The sequence below is a fragment of the Strongylocentrotus purpuratus genome, unplaced genomic scaffold (assembly GCF_000002235.5).
Source record: "Strongylocentrotus purpuratus isolate Spur 01 unplaced genomic scaffold, Spur_5.0 spur5_scaffold_21, whole genome shotgun sequence".
Lineage (NCBI taxonomy): Eukaryota > Metazoa > Echinodermata > Echinoidea > Camarodonta > Strongylocentrotidae > Strongylocentrotus > Strongylocentrotus purpuratus.
Genome location: NW_022145607.1, coordinates 36,233,965 through 36,243,000, shown reverse-complemented (window position 1 = coordinate 36,243,000; position 9,036 = coordinate 36,233,965).

The following is a 9,036-nucleotide window of genomic DNA, read 5'->3' as shown; positions in this document are numbered from 1 at the left end:
GTTTGTCACGAATTTGCATAGTATGATGACGTAACCCCACTTCCAGTTTAAAACGGAGATCTCTTGTCCTCTTGATGACTCCATTTCTAACTTCTTTGTTGTTGCAAAACCTTAAATTTAAAACTTAGAAAAGGAGCATAATAACTTAAAAAGTGTCCCTCATAAAATGTTGGTGAGAAACAACTCAAATCGCCTTTTCTTCATATCAAAGCTTCTTGTGTCCTCCTTGTTAAATATTATTTACTTTTTGTTATGTCGGGTAAGGCTCGGGGAAGCTATCAAGTCATCAAAAGCAACTGTTGCCAAAGTATGCCTACAACAGAAATAAAAGTAAACTGGTCTCACTAGTCAAACGAAGTGTAAATCTGAAACAGGGAAGTATATCAATCAATCAATGAATCAATAAATCTTATCAAATAAAATTAAATCAAATCAATCAGATGAATCATCATTAAACTGATGAATAGTGGGTTAATCAACCACTTAATCCTAAAATCAACAGTGATCAATTAATAAATAAATTCAATGGACCAAACAACCATTCACTAAACCTACTGATCAATCAATAAAACATTCAATCAACCAATCAATAAATCAATCAACCAATATACTTGTATTTGATTGAAAATATTTTAGTTCATAGTTAATGTTTCCCTTATTCATGTTGAATTTAATGTAATTTATACGAAGTGCAAAATATTCTAATAACTGGTAATTTATATTTGTAGTATTTTCGGAATGAATTGCATATAACTAAATCATCAGTAATTAAGAAATATGCTGTAAATTCAGATAAATTATTAAAAAAAACATAGATCTGCACGCATCCCATACTCAATATGCAAATTGGTGTCAGATGGTTCAACTAGAAATATGCCAACAGTCAGTCATCAACTGGCGCAACTGAAAATATGCACACGGACCAGTAATCAACTGGTGTGATGAAAATATGCCAACAGTCAGTTATCAACTGGTGCATAAAATTTTTTTTAGACCGTGATTAAATGCCCCAAACCCTGAGCTTCCGGGGGCTCTGCTCCCTGGACCCCACCAGGCCTCCCGTCCATCACATGTGCCCCCCCCCCCCCCCCCCCCCCGGTCATGAAAAGAAATCGCCGCCCCTCCGGATACTTTGGCTTCGCGGTCTGGGGAACTGACATTGGGCTTTGGGTATAGGGAAGGAAAACCCGATAAAACCTCAGGAGTGGGATGGTGGCCTTCGCCTTAAATCAACAGAACATTGTTGTACCAGACTGGGAATTCATTAATCGTGCGTGCCCTGTTTCTGTGCTTTAGCACACAGGTCAAAACTCCTTTACCTCTCACAACAAACATGTACATGTAAATATACAGTACAAGAGATATTATTATATACCTCGTACATAGATTGTCATTCACTGATTTGTCAAACCTATATCACATGACAAGGAGCCTCTCGATATATCATTGCGTCAGAGGGTTTGGGCATTCTATCAATTGACCTACGTGATAGAACGCCCAAACCCTGTGATAGTACGCCTAACCGCTCCGCGACTTTTGCAAAAAAAAAAATTTGGTTCAGGTTTTAAGAGTGCTTTCAATTTCTTGAGTCGCTAGGTTACGACTACGTTAATCAATCGCACGGTACGTGCAGCGTTTAAGAATTCAACATGGCGAGTGACTTAGCAACTGATCGAGCTCCAACTCCAAGATTCGAATTACTAAGTGAGGAGTGTTTGTAGCAGTTACTAGAGGAAGCAGAGAGACAAATCAAGTACGCGGTCTCTATCTTTAAGGATTACTGCTCAACATGCAATATTGGTGACATCGAGTAAATGAGCGACGTGGATTTGGATAATCTTCTTTCAAGATTCAATGCAGGAGCTCGATCGCCAGAAGGCCGGATAGCTGAACTGTAAGAACACGATGCAATCGATGCGGTATGACCTGCAAAGGCATCTCCAAACCACTCGCAATGTTGATATTGTGAAAGGTACTGAGTTTAAAGTGTCTAATTTATAACAAGATCTTCAGTTCAAAGCCTTTCTGGAAAAGTTGAAGAAAAGTGGAAAGAGTAACGTCAACGACACCCGCCGGTAAGCTCAAGAATGCCTGGATTTGAATATTGCCGAAGGGTTACAGCGGAACCAGCTAGACCAATTTTTTAGACAAGGAAAAGTTCCAACCCAATGGAAAACTGCAGAAATATGTCCGATTCCAAAATCTTAACCTCCTCATATTAATAATCTACCCCGATTGGAATAACTTCATATTTTTCCAAAGTAGCCGAATCCTTTTTAGCAAAATGGTTATTAGAAGATATTGATAAACATATTGACACTCACCGATTAGGTAATAATTTGTACTACACATTATATTGTTGGTATTTTACATAGTTTATATAAAAATGCAGAAAACAGAAAATCTGTTATTTGTATAGATATTAGTAAAGCTTTTGATCGCTTAGATCATAAAATTCTGATTAGAAAAATGATTCATATGGATATAAGGCGTAGGATAATAGATTGGATAGCCAGTTTTTTAGAATCTCGTAAACATGATTATAAAATATAACGGTGTTTTATCAAATGTTGAATTCAATCATGCTGGTGTTCCCCAAGGTACACGTCTTGGGCGAATTTTCTTTTTAATTATGGTTAACGATTTATGTGAGCAACTTCCTATACCGTATTTCAAATATGTCGACGACCTCTCGTTAGTACAATGTCGGAAATCTACAGATGTCTCGCAATTACAATCAGTACTTAATTCATTATGTTAGGCTCTGATTTTAATGTCATATTCAAATGTATGTCAAGTATGCAATTTAAGTACACTTAAGGAAAGAAGACTAGTACTGTGTAGAAAATTCGCATTTGTGAGTGCCATGATACAAAGACCGGTAATGTTGGAGATAAAACCACATGATACCAGAAACATCCTGTTTATAACCCCTCTCAATATGACATACCTGTGATTGCCAGGGTGATACCAAGACCGGTGATGTTGGAGATAAAGCCACATGCTACCAGAAAGACCCCGCTTATTACCCCTCCTCAAAAAGCTGTTATTCTAAAGATTGCGTCCAAGATGGCTGCCGATACCTAAAAATGATCATAAATAACTTATTATATATTATAGAGACATCATTTTGATGTCTATCCCTTAGTTGTGAGGGTCAAAGAATCCATGGAAATAAGTAAACATGGGTTGTGATGGTCCAGGAAACCCAAAATTTCAACATAAATATGGCCATAAGTCACGTATCATCACTAAGCAGTGGTTCAGGAAACCACGAAATCCAATATGGCGTCCAAAGGACCACAAAGTGCTTTCAATATAAAACGCCCTCTCTATTAGGTATAGGCTAATTATTGTCGATTTACGTCTGGCCAACTGTTTTGTTGCTCCAGGTAACCATATAGGCCTGTACTGCCAGCTTCATGGTCGAGTTGCCGGCGACTAATCCGGCCCCCACCGAGTCTCTCAGTGGGAGGGTGCCTACAGGTGGACACCCTCTAGGATGAAAAATAACACCTGTCAAAAGCATGGCCCCGGTTGGTCATGCATCTAGGAAAAGACGGCCACTGGCTCCTGGTTGCAGGGCGCAGCGCTGCGCCTCAGTGACCCAAGGCTACGAGTGGAAAAGCTGCTGGGAAGAGGCCACTTCTGGTTGCGACAGGAAGGGCATCCGGCGTAAAATAAAGCTCCATCAAATTTCTTTGTATGGAAAGCACAATACGGGCACCGTCCAGCCCGAAGGACGGCGCGGGTCATTCGATTTTCACCGACCCTCGCAAAGCCGTGGTGGAAGAATAGACCGAATTAGTGTCAATGATGATGGCAAACAGCCTGATGCTGGCGCTGTTGACGGTTAGAAGGACAATATCAGACATCCAGGTTCGAAAAACAGCGTACGTGTAGCCACATGGAATTTGAGTGTATGTCAAGAAAGTCTAGAGAGGTGTAGATGTGATGAGACGGAGAAAGATTGATATATGTTGTCTGCAGGAGAACCGATAGAAAGGAAGCAGTGCCCGTTGGCTTTGTAGTGTAGGAGCCAGGTATAAGTTCTACTGGCAAAGGAAAGATGATGGTACTGCTGGGTTAGGTATCTTCTTAAGCGAGACATCGGTTACTCAGGTGGCTAGCATGGACAGGATAAGCGAAAGAGCCATTGCCCTAAAACTAGTCATAGGGAGCAAACTTGTCAACATTCTATCTGTCTCTGCACTTCGGTCAGGCAGGACACAGGAGGAACAGGATGCCTTCTGGGATCTGATGCATGTTAATTTTGCAACATTCCTGATTGTCAATCAATCATCCTAGGAGGTGACTTAAATGGTCATGTTGGCAAGTTAGCAGATGGTTACCAGCTAGGGTGAGCATGGAGGGATGGGATTCGGCAGAAGGAACACAGAGTTGGAGACAATTATAGAAGTTGCTGAATTAAGCCATGGAAATAATGATAGGAAACACTTTCTTCAGCAAACCGAACAGTCACCTTATCACATATGACTCTGGGGGAATTAAAACCCAAATCTATCCCATCCTGGTAAGAGCCACTGATTGGGCCATGATAAAGAATGTGAAAGCAATTGCCAGAGAGGATTGCGACTCTCAGCATCACCTAGTAGCTGCAGATCTCCACATAAAGGCCGGTAAGAAGAAACGAAGGAAGTTCAAGCCAAGGCTGCAGATCTGGAAAATTCAGAAGAAAGAAGAACAGGAGCGCTTTCGGTCTATTATTGAATACAGACATGCAAAGGTCCAAAAGGCCAGTGGTATAAAATATAAACGGCTGGCAATGAAAAGATTTGGCTCGAGGCAGCAGCATAGGTGTGCGGATGGACACAAGGAAAAACAGACACAAAGAAACCTGGCGGTGAAATGAGGATGTCACAACGGCTGCTGAGGAGAAGAATGCACAGTTTAAAATCTGGAATCAATCAGGGAGGGAGGAAGACCACAAAGCATACAATGTAGCAAAAAGAAATTCACGGCAAGAGATTTGGGAAGCCCAGGAGGCCAAGAGAAGTGAGCTTGTGAAGGAAATAACAAAAGGGAATCAAAAGAAGCTATTCAAGATAGTAGAGCAGATGGCACAAGCTGCTGTGGACGTATTGGGCCCAACATGTGTGAAAGAAGCGTGGAGGAGTTACACGGAACGCTTCATGAATGTTGAAAACTCTTGGGATGTGATTACTTAGTGTGACGCAACAGAGGGGCCAAGATGTCGCATTTCGATCACAACTGACAAGGTGAGGTTGCTCGCGCCCTTTTACTCTCCAGCAAGGGAAAGGCAGCTGGTCCATCAAGAGTGGTCAAGGAAATCATACTAGCATTAGGGAAACATGGTGTTTAGTGGTTGATAGATCTGTTATATGATATTCTAGATGAAGGTCACATTCCATCTGACTGGACTCTGAGTGCTGTATTTCCACTCTTTAAAGGAAAAGGAAACCCTCTGGCCATTTTAGGTCCTTTCGAACCATCAAGCTTCTTGAGTATGCCATGAAGATCTATGAGAGAGTTCTGGAAAAGAGAGTCAGAGAGTAGGTTGCAGTTGATGTAATTCAGTTTGAGAACTAAAGGGAACTATCGATGCAATATTCACCGTACGTCAGATGCAAGAAAAGTTTATTGCAAAGAAGCAGCAGCTGTACTTTGCATTCGTCGACCTAGAGAAGGCCTTTGACCGAATACCAAGGGAGGTTGTCAACTTGACGTTGAGGATAGCGGGTGTTGAGGAGTGGCTCGTAAGAGCAGTCATGGCACTATTTACAGAAGCAAAGACACACATCCAAACGTCGTGTGGTGACAGCAAAATCTTTTATGTCAAAGTAGGAGTTCACCAAGGCCTAGTGCTCAGTCTTATCCTCTTTCCTCTTCATCATCGTAATATATGTCATCTCAAAGGACATTCAGGAAGGCTTCCATGGGAACTGCTATTATGCAGATGACCTTGTGCTGATGGCTAAGAGTGATCAAGAACTTAATTTATAGCTAGCATATCTCCATGACAAGCAGCCCTAGAAGGAAAGGGTCTGAAAGTGAATGCTGAAAAGTCCAAGGTCATGGTGTCTTCTGCTGATGCAGGTGAGACAGAGAAAACAGAATACCACTGCGGAGTTTACTATACAGGTGTTGGAGCAAACTCAATCAGATGCACCAAATGCAGTTGCTGGTTCCAACGCAGGTACAGTGGAATATTTGGTAGCCTGTAAGGAGCAAGTTATTAAGACATTCATCTGAAAGAGATGCTTAGGTACAATCTCATAGAAAATGTACCAGTGACAATGTGACAGGTTTGGATCTCCATTGAACGGCGTATGATAAGCTTAGGTGTAGAAGTTCTGCTACCTGGGAGACATGGCTGTCAGAGGAGGAGAGACAGCAGCTGTGACTGCAAGAATCCAAAGCGCTTGGAAAAAGTTTCGTGAGCTCTCTCCTTTCCTCAGCTCAAGGGCAACCCCTTTAAGAGTAAAAGGGAAGGTGTGGTCTGCTCGAGTAAGAAAATGCATGACGTACGGGAGCGAAACATGGGCAATGAAATCGTCCAATGTAAAGAGCATGGAGAAAGCTGAGATGACGATGGTGAGGTGGATGTGCAGGGCATATCACTTCCCGAGAGAAGGAAGAACGAAGTCCTCCTTCAATCAATGGGATTGATGGGGTGGCGCAGGTTATGAGGATAAATAGACTTAGATGTTTTGGACATGTAGCAAGAAGAGAGGCAACACACTGGCTCCAGAGCGCTGAAGATGATGGCCCTTTTGAGGCCTCTTGAATTTGGGGGTTTCCTATAGCTAGCTGTCCACCAATGAACATTTTAACTCATTTCAATGTATTCTCCGCCCCGAAAACCATGGGATAGACATCAAAGTCATGCCTCTAGCTAGAATACATACTAAGTGACTTATGGCTATATTTTTAGGTAGCGGCGGCCATTTTGGACACCATCTTGGATGTGGGGGTTTCCTAGACCATCTAAAAACATTCTACTGTCTAATGGATTATCTGACCCCCTCAAAAAACCATGGGATAGACACTAAAGGTATGTCTCTAGGATGGATAATAAGTGATTTATGGCCATTTTTAGGTATCTTGGACGCCATCTTGAAAATAACAGCTTTCTAAACCGTGGATTTTGGTACTTTCACAATTTTAGAATGTTATTTTTTACTGGAAACCGTTGAAAAACCGTTTGTTGCAGTTTTGTAGTGTTTATGACCCGACTATACTTGGATTTGTCATATAAAAGAAGTTGGCCATAAACTAACGCCCATACTGTCATACAGTGTTAAGTGTTGGGGTCATGGGCCACTGGCTTCATCGGGCAGGTACTGCGCGTGCATTCGGCACTTCAAGGTCAAAAATTCCATTCAGACGCAGATTTTTTTTGTTTAAGTTTCCTTTATTCCGACAACAATATACAACCAATCAAAGCAAGTTTGATGTAGCAGAAGAAAGCTAGCGATTAGTTTATGCATTAACCACTCACCCCGAGGCCGCCTGATCACAATGCATGGAACGAGTGAGGGCTTGCGAGAGCGGCTGAATTAGTGCAATAGGCCATTTTCGTAATATAACCAAATTTAATGCATAAGTCTTTGTGAAGTGCCTCAATACAAATTATTTCATTCACCTGATAGGAATAATAGTATTTCAATAGTCAGAATGCAACTGCATATTTTAATTGTTGCTAAGTATGTCAAGCCATAATGTTTATCCAACCTGGCAGGACTAATGTATGCAGTTCGGATTCTGTTGAAATACTATTGTTCTTATCAGGTGAATGAAATAATTTGTATTGAGGCACTTCACAAAGACTTATGCATTAAATTTGGTTACATTACGAAAATGGTCTATTGAAACTCGCTATTTTTATCTCCTCCAACGTAGAAAAGAGATGACATTGTGCTGGATTACTACGTTTTTTCCGACAAAAGTACAGAGAAAGTGAATATTTATTTTGTACATTTTATTTTTTCAAAGGATACCCAAGTGACTCCCGGGCACTCCAATGCTGGAAAGAAACACACTTTTTAGAAATTCACTTTTTCATGCAAAAATGCTCATTTTGTTTTATGCACGCAAAGTCAAATTGAGCGGATAAAAGTACGTTTCCATATGAATGAAACAACCAAGCGAGAACCATGAGAGAACATTCATTGATATACAGGTATGTTTAAGATCACGATTTATGTCATACTTACTCTCATGCAGTATGTCTGTGATGTATGTAGACCAGCAGATTTGGGAATCAATTAGATCACGAAATTAAGTTAAGGCCAACACCGTATACTCATTCTAATTCTTTTTCTCGCTCAGAGTGGTTGCAAGTAAGCACGTACAATATATCTTTCTTTCTCTGTTTCATGCCTGAGTGGGACATTACAATGGTATATGCATGGGGAATTCTTTCATAAACCGACATTTATAACAAACCCTATGACAGCGCTCAAAATACACGGGGGCGGTGGGCGATTCGCCCCCGTGAGCTACAAAATCGCCCCCGTCAGGTTGCTCACGAGGGCCATTGCAAAATTAAAAATCGCCCCGTTGGAATTATAAAATAAAGATAATCTTTTCTGTTATAACTTTAACACAATATTGAGTTTCAATTTTCAAACCTTAAACCAATGAAATGGAACTATGATTAGCGTGCAAGATTTCTCGTTTTATGAGTAGGCCTATTACCGATTCAGCTCGCAGTGCAGTGCCGCCGTCAGCAGTGGTTATAGGCCTACTGCGCCGTTAGTAGCGGTGCGTGTGCACGCTGCCGCGCCATGTCTGCTGGAGCTGGAGGCGATCGGGCAAGGGCAGAAACATGGTCATGGCCAGGAGAAGTTTTTCGTTGTCAGCAAATAATGAACCTCCACCAGTAAATCAATATTAGGGACTTTTAGATTTGCACGATGAGAACGTGGACCGCAAAGTGTGACCTCCTTTTAAGGCACTGCCAGTGCTTAAAAGGATGTGATTGCCAGTGCCTTAAAAGGACGCAACACGTCCACGTCCACGCAAATCTAAAAGTCCCTTTTAGTCAGGTGG